At 45.0% G+C, this 16,182-nt stretch overlaps 1 protein-coding gene across 1 annotated transcript in view; it reads left to right on the top strand.

Annotated features, from left to right (window-relative positions):
* Nucleotides 1–16,182, top strand: part of ADGRL3 (adhesion G protein-coupled receptor L3) — a 505,316-nt gene that overhangs the window by 116,916 nt on the left and 372,218 nt on the right. Inside the window, exon 2 of the mRNA XM_053370359.1 lies at nt 13,843–13,908. The gene's annotated coding sequence lies outside the window, so the exon portion shown is untranslated. The remainder of the gene's footprint in view (nt 1–13,842; nt 13,909–16,182) is intronic.

The raw sequence follows: 16,182 nt of genomic DNA, 5'->3' as shown, positions 1-16,182 counted from the left end.
ATATGGTCTCATGTCATCCCATTGATCTCTTGTACCCAGTGTAATCTCAAAGCACAAGAGCGGACGCCCAGTGCACCTTCAGGAATCCGCCCTCCAAGCAGAGCTGCCAAGCAGTGCACCCTTGCCCAGCTTGGGGAACCTACCCAGAAGGTTTTTTTAAAAAGGGTAAAGGATCCCTGACAATTAAGTCCAGTTGCAGATGACTCTGGGGTTGCGGCGCTCATCTCACTTTATTGGCCAAGAGGGCCTGCGTACAGCTTCCGGGTCGTGTGGCCAGCATGACTAAGCCGCTTCTGGCGAACAAGGTCACTCTTCCCGGTTCTCTCTGTCTCAGCAAAGTTCAACTCAAGGCAGTTTCATGTTCTAAATCCACTCCTGAAGCCTGACTGAAATGAATCTAGAAAACCATGCTGCCCCCACTCTCTCACGCCCCTTTCAGTGGAAGGGGATACTGGCCACCGTGTTACCAAGGACTTCAGCCTTGCTGTCATTTTAAGCATGTCCCTAGCAGCGTAACTCCAAAATACTTAGGTTGCCCAGAAAAGTATGGAAAGCAAAAGCTTAGACATACAGGGTAAGGAAGTGGTAGTTTGGGTTTGTTGAACTCTACCAATATTAATTGTCGAAAGGAAGTCTTGTAGTAACACAATGGGTCAGTGCATCTGACTGCTAACCAGAAGGTTGCTGGTTTGAGCCCAACCCTGGGACGGCTGTGGTAGGATGCTTGAACTAGATGATCCTCAGGGTCCCTTCAAACTCGACAATTTCACGATTCTGTGATTCTGAGTTAGATGTAAGAGCATGAAACCTTCAGTTTATGCGGCTACCTTCCAACCAAGCCATGATAGGGAGGAGGATTCATCTAAAGCAGGGGACAACAAACTTTTCCAACAGGGGGCCGGTCCACTGTCCCTCAGACCTTGTGGGGGGCCACACTATATTTTGGAAAAAATAATGGAACGAATTCCTATGCCCCACAAATAACCCAGAGGTGCAATTTAAATAAAAGCACACATTCTACTCATGTAAAAACACGCTGATTCCTGGACCGTCTGCGGGCTGGATTGAGAAGGCAGTTGGGCCGGATCCAGTTCCCGGGCCTTAGTTTGCCTACCCATGATCTAAGGCATTGCAAACCATAGGTAAATGTATGCATTTGTCACCCATTGGCATCCATTAAGAAGAGCCTCCGTCCAGAAATATGCTCACAGAACTTTTCTTAAACACCACATGCTTTTGCACACACCACCCAGGAAAACTTGGATCCCACTGGAATTCCTGGTACCCCTTGCTTTCTCTGTTGTGGGAAACTGCTCCCTCATGCGACTGGCTCTGTTGTCCATTTCTAAAGCCAAGTGAGTAGTCCTAGCCTGATTAGCCTAGCTTGGCTTCTGAAGACCCCAACACCATATGGCCCACTAACCCATAGCCACTGCTATAGGGGGCAACCCTATCCCACTCCAGGTTCATTGGCTCATCCCCCCCAGGCACACAATTAAAATTGCCAAGAAATACGGAGGCAAAACTTGGTAAGTGCAAAATCCATTTAAGGCCGAAACATGATTTTAGAATGTTGTATTATTTTATTGTTGTTAGCCGCCCTGAGCCCAGCTTCGGCTGGGGAGGGCGGGATATAAATAAAATTTTATTATTATTATTATTATTATTATTATTATTATTATCCCATACAGATGTGAATCTATAGGAGTTTCTTCCTGGCAAACTTCAGGCTGAAGGTACTGGAACCCCTCACAGCTTTTAGCTGCCGGAGACCTCACACTCCCATTTAAATTTCCAGCACCAAAGTCCCACTGTACAGCCTGAGAAAATCCAGTCGCTAAATAGAAAGCACCGCTCCAAGTCAGAGGTCTGCTTCGTTCCGTCTGTCCCGCCCTATCTTGTGTCGAAGGGAGAGCGCTCAGCAGGCCTGCTTGGCTCCTCAGGTGCTGGGCCATGCTCACCTGTCAACGCAGCACATCTCTCTTTTCGGAAGCTGTCACTGGAGGTTCTCGTAGGTCTTGCAGAACTCAACCTTTCCTTGCTATCTGGATCCTGCTCCCTAGACCCAGACGTCTCTTGCTCAGGGACCAGCGCCAGGTGATTCCTGCCCTCATGAAACCCCTTTCGGCACCTGCAACGCTCTTTTCCTAGCAAGTAAAGGACAGCTTCACAAAATAAGTTTCAAAGCACTTTCAACCCACTAGGGTGGCTTAAAAAGAAAGAAAGAGAACTGTTTTTTTAAAAAAAAAAAAACGCAATCGCTAATATGTCACATTTTATACAGTTATTCCTTTTAGGCCAGCTGTATAGCTCTTGCTACCTTCAATAGAGCTGTAAAAGCTCTGTTAAAATTTCCGATCCAAAGTCATAACGGACATGTAATATATATTTTTAAAATCTCTTATTTCGGCACTTGTTAAACTTTATAGTATTGCGAGCCACTATTGTAGCCTGCTTTCTCCTCACTTACCACCATATTTTAGTTATTTTACAGCCATAAAACGGGAGCCAAAGGCTTGAGTTCATTCCGCCCTCCCGACGTGGCTACACTGAATGTAGCAAATGTGGTCGCTAGGTGGTATATGAGGGCTTTTTTCTTAATGTTCATGTCTCACGTGTAGGCTGCTTATCCTAACATTTGTTGTGTTTACTAATCCGCTGTGCGTTTCTTCTTTCTGTTTATATGTGTGCATTCTCATAAGATCATTTGAGTAAGTTACTATTTATGTTTTGTTTAAAAGAGAAGGTAGATGCATTTTGCAACTTCCACAGTCAACCTTGTTTCTTCTCTGTGCCTCGTGGTGATTGACATCTCCTTTAATGGACAACTCCTTTTTTCCTTTAAAAGTCAAGGAGCAATTGCATAAAAAACTGGAGCATGGAGGCTTCTGAATGTACCGTATTTTTCGCTCTATAAGACGCACCAGACCATAAGACGCACCTAGTTTTTGGAGGAGGAAAACAAGAAAAAAAATATTCTGAATCCTAGAAGCCAGAACAGCAAGAAGGATCGCTGCAAAGCAATCCCTCTTGCTGTTCTGGCTTCTGGGATAGCTGTGCAGCCTGCGTTCGCTCCATAAGACACACACACATTTCCCCTTACTTTTTCCCTCCTAAAAAGTGTGTCTTATAGAGCGAAAAATACAGTAGTTTATCTGATTCTACTCACTCCCAGAACTGTGCAACCTTGAGAATGCTGGCAATCAGTTTGATTCTGGAATAAGTGGCACTACAAGTGGAGGGTCCATATCCCCCCCCCCCTGATATCTTGCTGAGCTTTGGAGACATTAAGATCTGAAATGAGCCTGGAGCCTCCTCCTATTTTAGAGGCTTGGGAGAAGTATGGTGTTTCATTACCCACTGCGAGATCAGCTGTGGCAGCTGCTGCAAGAGCCAATACTGCTGCTGGTGGCAAGGCTGATGATTCTGCTGTCATGTTTGTGGCTGCAGAATCGGCTGGAGGGTCCGGGTGGTTTGTTCTCCTGAAATGATGAACGCTGCAAGTACCATCGACTCTGCAGCACAGCCAAATTGCTGCAGTTTCTACCCCTCGTTCCCTCCTTGCTGGCTGCCTCTCTTTCTGAGATGGGGCTGAGATCAGGAAGCAGTGTTGGTTCAGCTGCCCTCTGCATTGGCACTTTCCCCCCATCCAGAATATACCCTGTGCATCTCAGTGATATACTGTGAAGGATCATTCACCCTTGGTGATCTGCTGACAGGATGTAAAGCTCTGGACGGGATCCTCCGTACTCCTTTTTTTCCTCTGCACGGTGTGAGGTGATCAATCATATTTGCTTCAAAGATCGAGCAGTTCCGTTCTTTAGGCTCAGATTTAGCTTGTAGGGCATTGCTTCTTCCTTAGAAAGCCCATGTTCTGGCCATGAAAGAGAACTGGGATTCAGCATGGCTACTTACGCATCGCTGAAAAGAAGGAAAAAGAGGACTCAGATTTGTACAAGCTTTGCATGTGCTAATTTATATGTATTGATACACAATTGGAAACAATAGCTATCATAGAGCTGAAATAATACATCTCATCATAGTGGAGAAAACGTTGACAAGGTAGCCTGTAGTCCTGCTCAGCCTTCTGATGAGGTCCTAATTATTGATGGGCAACTCTCTAAATTCTCTCTGTAAACAGGCTTTGGACCAGACCGCCCTTCAAATAGAGAACTACTACTTAAAAATGAGGGACGCGGGTGGTGCTGAGGGTTAAACCACAGAACCTAGGACTTTGCCGATCAGAAGGTCAGCGGTTCAAATCCCTGCGACGGGGTGAGCTCCCGTTGCTCGGTCCCTGCTCCTGCCAACCTAGCAGTTTGAAAGCACACCAGTGCAAGTAGATAAATAGGTACCGCTCCGGCGGGAAGGTAAACGACGTTTCCGTACGCTACTCTGGTTTGCCAGAAGCGGCTTAGTCATGCTGGCCCAGAAGCTGTACGCCGGCTCCCTTGGCCAATAAAGCGAGATGAGCGCCGCAACCCCAGAGTCGGCCACGACTGGACCTAATGGTCAGGGGTCCCTTTACCTTTACCTTACTTAAAAATGAGGGTTGCCCTCTGACAGCCCATTGAATAGAAGACTGTCCTCTGATTTGCTGTGGGTTTTTTATTTATTTTGTCTTTGTATTCTGCACCATGAACAGCCAGAATAGTGGAGCCAAGGTTTTGGAGCTGGCTTCCTGACAGCTGCTTTTGGATGAGGACTGGGCAGCGTGCTGGCAAGGCCAGAGTTGCATGAGCACACTGTCAGGAGCACTGGATTGGCTCTGCCAGTGCACCCACGTAGCCCTAAACTCACCTCTACTCTGCCTTGCCCTTGGACCACTCTGGTAAGCAGCAGCAATACCACTGTCAGTAGGGTGACCCCAAACCCATGACTCACCTTGATGGCTACTCTTGTTGTCCTTGCGGGTTCAGGGTCTATATGTTCCAGATGCTGCCTATTCATTACTGTGCTCCCTGTGTCATTCTGTGCTCAGGTGGTGCAATTTCATAGCTCTTCGGAGGACCACGTTTTATCCAGATTGCAGCTGGGGAGGGAAGTTTTAGCTATGCAATGGTCCCAGTGAGAATCAAGGCCCCTTCACCTGTAATTCATTCCAGGAAAAGCAAGAAAATGCAACCTCAAATTTCTTTGTCTAGGTTCTTGTTTAAACTACCATGCCGTTAAACGTCATAGGAAGGAGATATAAGGGTTGCAAGCCTTTGGAGCTTCCTGTTTTCGCAGAAGATTTAAATATCTTAAATACAGAAAAGGCTCCGCTGAGCAAAAATAGCAAGTTGTTGACACGTTATGAAAACAGAAATGGAATGGAGCTTGGCATGCTGGTAGAAGGCATTGAGATTTAATAGTACATTTGTATCATTTATCCCAGTGGGGAAACAACACAGGATGTTGCCTTATAAATTTTTACTACTCCGTAATAAAATGTAACAGGAATAAATGGTGTCTAAGCAAATAAGGTAGCTGCATCTGGACCACATCCCAATCATCTTCATTACTTGGGTTGCTTCTGTTTAAGTTACTTATTATTTGGATGGCTAGAAGCGGCGTCAGAATTCTTAGCCTCACAGAGAAATATGTAGGCAAAGGTTTATTCCACATGGTCTGTCTTCACTGATGTGCTAATATACAAAACTGGAAAAGAACCATCAGAGGAGGAATCGTGATCCTCTCCACAACAGCAGCACAGAAAGGGATATTTTCTGAACTGCAGAAGATACGCAAGTAGTAACTGGGAGACAATAGGATCATGGAGTTAGAAAGGATCTTGTTGAAGGTCATGGAGTCTTAACTCCCTGCCGATGTCAAACTCCTCCTTAGGATCCCGGGAGGAATTCAGTGTAGTGCAAGCATTTCTGTTTGCCTGGTGGAATGATCTGCCCTCTCCTCCCCATATGTCCTACTCTGGGGGTTCCCCCAGCCCACCCACACCAATCCAATTGGGCAGGGGCACGGAAAAGGGAGAGTGCAGGGAAGCCCTTTGGAGCTAGCAAAAGTCCTTGTGTAGGTTATTTGATTTATTGTATTGTATTGTACTGTATTGCATTGCATTGCATTGTATAAAAAGGTAAAGGGACCCCTGACCATTAGGTCCAGTCGTGACCGACTCTGGGGTTGCGGCGCTCCTCTTGCTTTATTGGCCGAGGGAGCCAGCGTACAGCTTCCGGGTCATGTGGCCAGCATGACTAAGCCGCTTCTGGCGAACCAGAGCAGCGCACAGAAACGTCATTTACCTTCCTGCCGGAGCGGTACCTATTTATCTACTTGCACTTTGATGTGCTTTCAACTGCTAGGTGGGCAGGAGCAGGGACTGAGCAACGGGAGCTCACCCCGTCACGGGGATTCGAACCGCCGACCTTCTGATCGGCAAGCCCTAGGCTCTGTGGTTTAACCCACAGCACCACCCGCATCCCTATTTATTTGCATACCACCCTATAACTGTAGATCTCAGGGCAGTACACAACATAAAATCACATAGGTTTCCCACATCAGGGCCACTTGGTTGAATATGGCCCCCTGATTGGTATACAAACTCTTCATACCTTCAGGTATGAAGTTCTTTCTCATGATTAATCCAAACTCTTCCCCGCCCCCCATATAATTTGAAGCTACTAGTTCAGGACCTACTACCTGGAACAACAGAAAACAGATTTGCTCCACCATCTATGTAACAGCACTTTAGATACTTGAAGATGAGCAACATATTGTCCCATGGGCATCTCTTCTCTGTGTTACACGTACTCAGCTCCTTCAAGCTTTCCTCATGGGACTTGGGTCTCCAGGCTCCTCCCCATCTTTGCCACCCTCCTCTGGACGTACTCCAGTTTGCTCATATGCTTCTTAAACGGGAGTGTCCAGAACTAGACACAGTATTCCAGTTGAGGTCTGTAAGAGAGGAAGGAGTTAAGTCAGGGGCGAATCTAGGCTTTATTTCACCCGGGTGAAAGACCCAGTTTGGCAAAAAACAAAACAAAACCAACAACACAACAACAACCAAAACCGTGCATATACACAAACACAGCTTGGAAGCCTTAATGTGGCCCCTCTGGAGGCTTCTCCTGGGGCAAAAAGCCTGGCCAGCCTCCCTCTAGCGGTGACTCTGGTTTAGTTCACCAATTCCCACCTCTTAGGCCAAATCATCAGCTCATTTCCGCTATGCTACCTCCTCTACCTCTAAAATACCCTGAGGTCATCTTGTCTGCTCCCAGGAAGAACTTGCTTCTGCTCCCACCTACTGAGAGGGATGTTATAAGTAGACTAGCCTACTACACCCACCCCAACTCATCCATTAGTCCTTTTACCACCAGGTTTGCTTCATCTTCAAGATGGAAAGATCAATATGAAGTAAAAAACAAACAAACAATCAAAAAACCATTTTATTTAGCTGATACTAGAACATAAGAAGAACTTGCTGAATTAGGGCAGTGGTCCATCCAGACCAGCATACTGTTCTCATAGTGGCCAGCCAGATTTCTCCACCCCCATTGTTCAGCCTGAGGTCCAGCTCTGAGGACCTTCTGGCAGTTCCCAGCTTTAGATGTTTGATGTTTTATCGTGTTTTTAATATTTTATTGGGAGCCACCCAGAGTGGCTGGGGAAACCCAGCCAGATGGGCGAGGTATAAATTTATTATTATTATTATTATTATTATTATTATTATTATTATTAGCTCCAAGACAGGACCTGATCTCTCCTCTTCTTCTGTTCCAGCAACTGGAATTCAGAAACGTATTTCCTCCGGCAGTGGAGATAAAACATAACCACCATGGCTCATGGTGTTGGTAGCCTTGTCCTCCATTAATTTATCTAATCTTCTTTTAAAACCCTCCCAAGTTGGTGGCCGTCTCTACTTCCTTTGGGAGCAAGTTCCATAATTTAACTTGTGCTCTGTGAAGAAGTACTTTTCTTTTATCTGAATCTTCTGAGAGCCAGTGTGGTGTAGTGGTTAAGAGCAGTGGACTCGTAATCTGGTGAACCAGGTTCGCTTCCCCACTCCTCCACCTGCATCTGCTGGGTGACCTTGGGCCAGTCACACTTCTTTGAAGACTCTCAGCCCCACTCACCTCACAGAGTGTTTGTTGTGGGGGAGGAAGGGAAAGGAGAATGTGAGCCACTTTGAGACTCCTTCGGGTAGTGATAAAGCGGGATATCAAATCCAAACTCTTCTTCTTCTCTTCTTCTGACGTTCCATTTCATCGGGTGTCCCCAAATTCTACTGTTATGAGAGAGGGAGAAAAGGTTTTATCCATCCCGCTTGTTCCACACCGTGCAGAATTTTAATTTTATACACCTCTGTCACGTCTCCTGTTACTCACCTTTAATCTAAACTAAAAAGCTGCAAATGTCTTAACCTTTCCGCACTGGGGAGTTGCTCCACCCCCTTGATCATTCTCACTGCCCTTTTCAGCTCCATGGTGTCCCATTTTGACGTGAGGCTCATAGATTCATATAATGGCATTCTGATATTAGCCGCTTTGTTCCTTCTCAGTTCCTTCCCTAACGATTCCGAGCGCGGAATTCGCCTTTTTCACAGCTGCTGCACACTGGCTTGACATCTTCCTTGAGCTATCTGCTATGACCCCGAGGTTTCCTTCCCGGTTAGCCACTGCCAGTTCAGGCCCTGTGAGTCTATATATTTATAACCCGAGAAACGTATAATTCAGAGATAAATAGAAAATGCACACATCTGAAGATAACCACAAGAATAAATTCTACCTCCTCTCCCGAGGTTAGAAATGTCTGTGTTGCGACAAAGAAGAAAGGTTAAGACGTGAAGCTTCGAAGACTATCAGACTGGATTAAACTTACCTCCTTTATCTTTCCAACATGCCCAGAATTATGTCGTCTCTTAAATTCTATGTCTGACAGTGCAGCGCCTCTCCATACCCCAACCCTGGCCAGATCCAACCTCATGCTTGCTTTTAGAAGTCAACTGATACTACAAGCATCATTGTTGTTATCTAGTAGCAAGGAGGAAATGATGCATACCTGATTTCCTCTCCCCTCCTTTCTCTCTTACACACACACACACACACACACACACACACGCCCTCTGCCCTCCCCACCTTCATGTGCTTACATAGCAGATTTCTCCAGCCATCTCTCTGACAAATTAGATCTTTGGAATGGGCAGCAAGCAAGCCCTGCCTCTTGTGTAAACATGGTGTTAACCAACACACCACGCTGGGCAGCACCCTCACCCCAAATCCAGGGAAGTCCCTTTAGGGACAAACAAGCAAGTCACTGCCACCAGCACGTGGCAGGCAACAGACAAAGCAACAACCCCCCCTCAGGCAATGAAATTGCAAGGCTGGCCCATGTCCCTTCCTCCTGGATTGACAGGAAGGAAAGCCCTGTTACTGGAAAAAGCAAGGAAGTTGCCCACCGCAGCACATGGCTGGATGGCAGTGAAGTCCGGGGGCCTTCCTTCTTTCTCTCACACCTTTAAAAAATAAAATTATCCCATACTGTGGACAAAGGAAGTGCCACAAGGCTAGCAGGTGGCAACATAACTTTGTGGAGGGATATCCCCAATCTTTTTACTTTATTTTATTTTTTAAAAAAACTTTTTTTATTCAAAATTAAAACATATCTGGCGGAAATGACTGGCAGAATCCGAGACCTGGGAGAAGAGTTGGTGGAAGAAGATTGGAAGAAATTTAAAGATTATTTGCAGAAACACTGTAAAATTAATGAATGTTAAAATGATGTTGGATTGAAAATAAGTGGTATTAGCAACAAAGTTAATAAGAATATGCAAAAATGGATTGATAATGGATGAAAATATAGAGTTATAATATGTTAAGATATAGAGTTAAGATAAAGGAAAGAGGGTAAGGATTTGCTGATTTGATTATGTAAATGGGAACACAAAAGGGGGAGGTGCGAGGAGGTCAAGGAAACAAGCTAATGAGTTTAAAGATACAAAAAATGGATTTGTTTTTAATTTTTTCTTATTCGTTTTTTGTATTTTGTATGTTTATTTTTTATTTTTTATTTTTTCTATTTTATGTATTTTTGTATGTTTTCTTTTTATTTATCTTTTTTTATATGTTTTCTTTCTATTTTGTAAACCTTTGTTTTTTGTAAAATCTCAATAAATATTTTATAAAAAAACAAAAACAAAATTAAAACATATCATCCAGAAACATATCATCCTTATCCCCCCCCCCCATTTTTCCTCCCTCCCCCCACACTCCCACACAAAAACCACCCCCGGTCCCTCAGTTCTAGTCTTTGATTTCTCTGAAAATGGTGTTTTCTGCATGTTACACACTTGTAGGGATCCTCAAACTATTTAGCTGATTATTATCAATAAAAAGTTTGTGAATGTTTATTCAAAACCAGCCAGCCAAGGAGTCCAGTTCGCTTTGTTGCGTCTTCAAATACTTTGTAAAGGGTTCCCATTCATCTTTAAAGTCACAGTTATCCTTGTCCCATAGCTTATATGTCAGTTTGGCCAGTTCTGCATAGTCCATCAATTTTTCTTGCCATGATTCTTTTTTTTTTTTAACCACGCCTCTATATGGGCTGAAGGAAGCTCCTGCGGCCAGCTCCACCTGGCTGATGGGCAGCATGGCTCTGAGCCACTCCTTCCTTCCTTCCCCACCCTCACTCACCAGATTGGGAAGTTCCAGGGAGAGGTAGATTCTTCCCCCCCTCCCTTGACATCCCATTGCTCCAGGAAACAGTGGGCAGTGGGGTGCACCATCAGGAAAAAAACACATCATCATGCCAGCTGCCAAGTTATCCTCAATTTGCTACAATCGCAATCCCACGCAGCACAAAGGCACAAAAAGGGTTTTAGGGAATATTTTGGACCTCATAGCCCGTGTGGTGTAGTGGTTAAGAGCCATGGACTCGTAATCTGGTGAACTGGGTTCGCATCTCCGCTCCTCCACCTGCAGCTGCTGGGTGACCTTGGGCCAGTCACACTTCTCTGAAGTCTCTCAGCCCCACTCACCTCACAGAATGTTTGTTGTTGGGGAGGAAGGGAAAGGAGAAGGTTAGCCGCTTTGAGACTCCTTCGGGTAGTGATAAAGCGGGATAACAAATCCAAACTCCTCATCCTTCCCCCTTTTAAAATGAATTTTGCATTTTGGTCTTTTAGTTTCTCTCTGTGCTAGCCTCACAACACTGCTCCAAAAATTATAGGGAGCAATTTTTGCAATTATGAACATGGGCAAGAATATTGTGTCCTTCAGGTGCAATCAAAGGCATCTTTATTAAGGATGAGCTTACCTTGAAGACAAGGCTATCCATGCCCCCTTTTAAGACCCCCCCCAAAAAACCTGGTGCAACTAAAAGCAGTGACTTGGCTATCCTCAGTTTCCCAGTGATGTTTTCTTTCAATCTGGGACAGAATGCCCCATGGGAAGTATGCTTCATCATAAGGTAATGTCACCCCCAGGGACTCTCTTGGGGTGTGAGAAGATTGCTGCCCCCATTGGCCAATTTGGCTTTCAGCACCTGTGCTCCTTGGAAATGGAAGTGAATTATCCCTGCTCGAATTTTGAGATACTCCTGGATTTCCAGGATAGTGCAAAACAAAAGAAACGGAGCCAAGAGACGCACCGTGGACAATTACGAGGAATGCCATTCAACAGGAATCAGTGACCAAGTTGTCTTACACAAGTAGATTTGTGCTTACTGCAAGGCTGTGGCATATACAGCAGAGTTCTTTCAAAAAATAAATCTCCCAGCGCAAATGTCTCTGTTTTGCAAAATCGCACTTCGGATTCTTTTCAATAAAATGCAATTTGCTCTGTGGACCCGAGGAGAAATTTGCTCTAAAAAAAATTTCCTTAACAAATTTATTTTAAATTACAGCAAAATATATTTTACATTGCCTCTGACAGAAGTAAATTTGTTTTGAGATGAACCCAAAGGGCTTGCTGTCAGAACAAGCTTTTAAGCTCTTTGTACATCCACAAAGCAAATCTGAAAGCAGTTAAGCCTTTGAGGAAGGAAGAGATGGAAGTAGAGCACGAATCGCTGAGGGCAAAGTGGCCTTGGAAGAGTTCCAAGTAATTCTAGGGTTAGGGAAATGAGCTGTTGTTTTCTTGTAACACAGAAGTGTTGAAAGGAGGACAGACAATCCATCTACCCCAATTCATTATCAGCTAACACCATGCAAAGCCTAGATTGGGAGCCGAGCTGCTTTCTTCAGAAACACATACCCAATCAACCGGTCTCTCTCCCTCTGCCTCCTTCCCCGCCACCCCGCAAGTAGTTGCACGAAGCTATGCAAAAATCCTCTGCCTCTGTGCTGCTAAATGTCAAGCCTTTTTATTGTGCTGCCGCAATATACCATTTTAGACAGTTATGTGGCATCATGTACGCTACTGTGATACATGGCCATAATGGTAGACGCTAATGTTTTTATAATGGTCAGTTGATATAATCCATATCCTGAGATGCAGGCAGTTGTTTGTAACTCTTGCTGGAGGTTAAGTTGCTGGTGCTTTTAATATTTTATGATCTGAAAATTTTCACAAAGGCTAAAAGCTTTCGTTATGCACCTCCGTGCAGATCTTCCTCCTCACTTTCTGAAATGCGCTCTGGATATGGAACGGAATCTCGTAAAATTCTGAATGAAAATGGGGAGCTAGTGAGTCCAGATTTAGTCCACTGGGACTAAAAATTTGAAAATACCACAAATAAGGCACTCTGGCCTGGTTCATGTATGTGTGCAAACCTTTTAGCAGAGGCGGGTTAAGGGGAACACACTGGGGGTGGAGCCCTGGGGGAGCTGCAGAGGGTGCCACAACTAGGTTGGTTGAGGTTGAAAGAATCTTTATTTGCATCAGCCACTGGCCGTAGCAATAAAATAAAATAGAATGTACTGAAGACAGAGGTAAAAACAACTATAGAAAATACATTTTTTGGGGGGGTTACATCAGTAATCAAATAATAGATATTATTCCAGTTGCACCTGCTAAAAACCTTGCTGTTTTTGCTGTCACCTGATCATCTTGATCTGCTCAAATAGTGCAGGCCAGAAGCACATGAGCCACTGACTCAATACTGCCATCTCCACAGGGACATAACCGTTTTCCCAGTGGAATTTTTTGAAATCGACTCTCAAGTACAGCCGAAGGCAGTATATTCAATCTTGTGAGAGTGAAAGCACACCTGTATTTTGGAATGGTTAAATTTTGCAAATAGGGTGCCAAAGCATCAAAATGACTAGGTGGAAAATAATCATACCATGGACAAAATTTCCTTATTGTGGCCAAGTTATTCTGTCGCTCGATATCATATAGGCGCTGTCTAATTAAATTGTTTGCTTTACTGAAGCCCAGTGTTAGTAACTGTTGTGGTGATAAACCAGAAAATAAAGCTTTTGGTTGACCATTTTAGTCCAAGTGCTCTCATGACAATCTTGCGATACTAAGGGCAGTAGACCAGTGCCACAACTGTGATGTAGAGTAGAAGGTGAGAGGTTTGTGTGTGAGCCAGATTTTGGCATTGTGCAGGACACTGCTAGAATTTAAGTTCCCAAGGCCCGCCAGCGCTCATGGGCTGTACTGGGCTGCTGTGACCCATCAAGGAACTCTTCCACCCTCCCAAAGGGACTGTTGACAACAGAGAGCAGCACCCAGGAATGCATTTTCCATCCCGCTCGAACCCAGTAGGAAAGCTAATGCTCACAAAACTCCCATTGTCGTGCCTCAATTGTTCATATTAAACCTTTGCATATAGTATGATTGCACATGATACAGTTGGCCCAGCTGTTTTGCAGACAAGCATGAAAAGACTGCTCTATACTTTGTGATAATTTCTTAGAGACTAGTGCGTGTAAGCATAATTATTTCTTCTCTCTTTCCTCCTCAGAAATGCTGAATTCGGTAATCTGCAGAAAAGATATATGGATTTTTAGCAGCTGAAGAACAAATTCAGGTAATTACAGCATTTATTCTATCTGGATTTAACTGCTGCGAAATAGTTTTGGAAAGCCATGAACTTAATCGTATCGCGCTACCTATACTGATTTTATAGTTTTCATCTTGTAGATCCAACCATAATTCTTTTCAATGCTTTTTGCTTACATATTGGGAGATACCTGGAAAAGTCTGCATTATTGTACTATAAACAAACAGCACTTTGGCAAAGTTACAAGAGGGACTTGGGGGGGGTGACTCAAAGGCTTCCAAGAAAAGGTGAGTTTAGGGAGGGTCTTCAAGGGCATAAGAGACGTGGTTGCACAGAGGCATTTCTGGAGGCAGTTCCAGGTATCATGGGCAGCTAAAGGGAAATAGGTGGAGATTTTTCAGGGAGCAGGAGACCTTTGGGTGACTGCAAGTGATTTTGTTGTTGTTGTTGTTTAGTTGTTTAGTCGTGTCCGCCTCTTCATGACCCCCTGGACCAGAGCACGCCAGGCCCTCCTGTCTTCCACTGCCTCCCGCAGTTTGGTCAAACTCATGCTGGTCGCTTCGAGAACACTGTCCCACCATCTCGTCCTCCTTCGTCCCCTTCTCCTTGTGCCCTCCCATCTTTTCCAACATTAGGGTCTTTTCCAGGGAGTCTTCTCTTCTCATGAGGTGGCCAAAGTCTTGGAGCCTCAGCTTCAGGATCTGTCCTTCCAGTGAGCACTCAGGGCTGATTTCCTTCAGAATGGAGAGGTTGGATCTTCTTGCAGTCCAAGAAAACTCCATGGACAAATACAACTGCAAGTGATAGAGCTGGCCATTGAATCATAGAACTGCAGAGTTGGAAGTCACCTAGTCAAACCCCCTGCAAGGCAGGAATCTATCGTCCAATGTGGGGCTTGAACCCACGACCTTGAGATCTAGGGGTCTCATGCTGTACTGGTTGAGCTATCTGCATGATTCAGGAAATGAGAGCAGAGAGGTAAGTGCTGTGGTTGGTTTCTGGATGCAGAGGTGACTATTCCAGGAGAGGCAGGGGAAGACAATGAGTAGGAAGGAGATGAGGAGAGAGGGAGGTGCCAAAGTCCTGGAATAGGAATCTCAGGCGGAATCAGGAGGCCAAGCAGTCAGGGCACACACAGGGCTCGCTTTCTTCTAAGCAGCCTCATCACACTGCTGGTTTGTAGTCAGCTCAGTACCAATGAAGACACCTCAGTTTTACCCGTGGACTGCCATCTGTCCAGATTTTAATTTGCTCTGAACTAATTTCAAGATGTATTTTAATTAATTGACTGCCTGTTTTTATGTTCTTTGTATACTGTGTTAGTTTTATGATGTTAGCCGCCCTGAGCCTGGCTCCAGCCTGGGAGGGTGGGGTACAAATAAAATTTTCTTATTAGTAGTATTATTATTTACACACTCACTGCTGCCAAACCACATCTTAGGATGTGGGCAACTCAGCAAGATTTCAGAATCAGATTTTAAGGTTTATATGGATGCGGGTGGTTCTTCAGGGAACCTTGCACTAATCTGTGCTGGGTCTCAAAGGTAATCACCAGGACTTTGAGTTGGGCCCAGACATGCACTTGTCACCAGATGCAGGAGAGAGAGAAAGTCCCTTTTTGTACCATTAGAGTGTGTTATAGTTGCCCAGCCTGGCTGTCATCAGTGCATCTCCAGACAAGGTCACAGATTGTGTAGCAACCTAAGGTGGTATAAAGCACCTCTTTATACCACCTTATTCCCACAACAACCCTGTGAGGTGGCTTTAGGCTGAGAGGCCATGGCTGGCCCAAGGTCAGCGAGCTTCCTGACCAAGTGGGGACTCAGACCCTGGTTTTTCCAATACTCTAACCACTATGCCATTTTGGCCGCATGCCTAATATCCCGTGATTGACACCTCTGCCCTCCCTGAATCTGTCTAATCCTCTTTTAAAACTGTGTAACGTAGTGGCCACCACAGCTTGTGACTATGAATTCCATTTGCTCAGGCTGACATATTTATGCACTTCCTCTCCATCCGTTGGAATCCAGGAGATGGTTTAAGAGCCGTATAAAACTGAAGCCATGAAAAGCACCATGAAAACCCTGAAGCTCACTGAACAGCAGCTTTGTGGTTCCAGCTGGCTTAGAGTTGTAAGGATAAAGAGGGCAGGAGGAAGAAGGATGCACCCTGACCACCTTAGATGAAGGATGGGTGGTGGTGGTGGTGCTTCTACTAGTACTACTGCATCTCCCCCTCCTCCCCCTCAACAACAACAACAACAACATCCTAATAAAAAGAGCAATGGAGGCAGACCATTAC

Source organism: Podarcis raffonei, chromosome 17, assembly GCF_027172205.1.
Source record: "Podarcis raffonei isolate rPodRaf1 chromosome 17, rPodRaf1.pri, whole genome shotgun sequence".
Lineage (NCBI taxonomy): Eukaryota > Metazoa > Chordata > Lepidosauria > Squamata > Lacertidae > Podarcis > Podarcis raffonei.
This window is presented reverse-complemented; position numbering and strand designations above follow the sequence as displayed.